Source organism: Amia ocellicauda (assembly GCF_036373705.1).
Source record: "Amia ocellicauda isolate fAmiCal2 chromosome 11 unlocalized genomic scaffold, fAmiCal2.hap1 SUPER_11_unloc_1, whole genome shotgun sequence".
Lineage (NCBI taxonomy): Eukaryota > Metazoa > Chordata > Actinopteri > Amiiformes > Amiidae > Amia > Amia ocellicauda.
Genome location: NW_027102659.1, coordinates 893,998 through 895,527, shown reverse-complemented (window position 1 = coordinate 895,527; position 1,530 = coordinate 893,998). Strand labels below are relative to the sequence as shown.

At 48.2% G+C, this 1,530-nt stretch overlaps 1 non-coding gene across 1 annotated transcript; it reads right to left on the bottom strand.

The window, feature by feature from the left end:
* Positions 1-482: 482 nt before the first annotated feature.
* On the bottom strand, positions 483-555 carry trnav-aac (transfer RNA valine (anticodon AAC)). The gene has a single exon. It is a non-coding gene; the product is annotated as a tRNA-Val (tRNA).
* Positions 556-1,530: the final 975 nt, after the last annotated feature.

Here is a 1,530-nt window from a genome sequence, read left to right as displayed (position 1 = left end):
GATAAAGGTTTCTATTTTCACTGACCTATATTGCATTGCTCAAGGGCACATCAGGACACTTTGGAAACTCTTTTAAAGGAAGAATGCCCTGAGCTATGACAAGACTTACACTTACCCCAACAAGGTGATGCTCAATGGCTTGTTCAAACAGCTGCTGCTCGTCTTGTGCCACCATCAGACAATCACAGAGCTATTGTGCCTTCTACACCTTACGGTAGCAACAAATCTAACTACTGCTTTACTTTAACAATAATAATGACGGCGACCACGATGACAACAAGAACAACAACAACAACATCATCATCATCATCATCATCAGATTTTAATTAAAAGTGGCTACACCGGCGTTTACAATTTCAACCTGTCGACGGACGGACGCTCTGAGAGCACCGATTTCGGGCACTCCAATGAAGAAAAGCTACCCACCGCCTCCGGGGAACCACGAGGGCAAACAGGACGAAAAGGGCCGGCCCACAGCAGGCTGTTTCCGCCCGGTTTCGAACCGGGGACCTTTCGCGTGTTAGGCGAACGTGATAACCGCTACACTACGGAAACTGACACCGCCACGTCTTGCTTCAAACGGTTACCGTTGAAGCCTGCTGGTAAAACGGGCTCAGGCATTTCAGGTCGGCTAGACTGTGAGATGGCGTCTGAAGTGCCGCGAAAGGATGCCATTTTCACAGACCTGTTTGGCATTGCTAAAGGGCACATCAGGACACTTCGGAAACTCTTTCAAAGGCAGGACGCCCTGCGCTCTGACAGTGCCTGCACTTAGCCCAACAAGGTGATGCTGAATGGCTTGTTCAAACGGCTGGTGGTCTTCCGTCACCACCAGACTATCAGAGCTATACTGCGCCTTCAACTACATAAGAGTAGATAGTAGGGTTTTTTGGGCGCGGCCTATTTTGTTATGACGTATGCCCTAAGCTTATTAATATTCCTACGTCATAATTGGGGGGCGTGATTTTAGGTAGAGTTATTTCCTTAATTATTCCTACGTCATATCCGTCAGAAAGTGTACACCCATAAAACCCTGAACATCAAGGCCACCCATAAATACCCCCACCCCTCTGAAGGCAACGCCCCGAAACTCTCCTCTCTATTTAAGAACCCGCGCTGCTTTTAGGCAATACCTCTTTAATTCTCAGCATCAGAAACATCCCGCTTCTTCAACATGTCCAGCGACATCAACATGAAACCCCGCAAGAAACAATCCCGGGCAAGGGTTCCTGTACTCACCAATTTGAAGATTGAACGCTCCTGGGTGTTGTTCTGGGGGGCTCGACGTGGTTACCGCTTTAAAAGGGATCCCAGCTATGTTGGAGTGGAGCTTTTTGCTTTGGGAGAGAAGGAGGGTACGTTGGAACCTTTTGAGACGGTAATTGAATACTCTTATGAGGACTGGTTGAAGGTGATGGCCTGGAGAGATCTGGGGCTTGTGGATAAGACTCTAGAAGGCTTGCAAGAGGGTCCAAGAGAATGCGAAATGGAGTCTCCGACTCAGGGTTTTGAAAGGTGTGAATGGGAAAG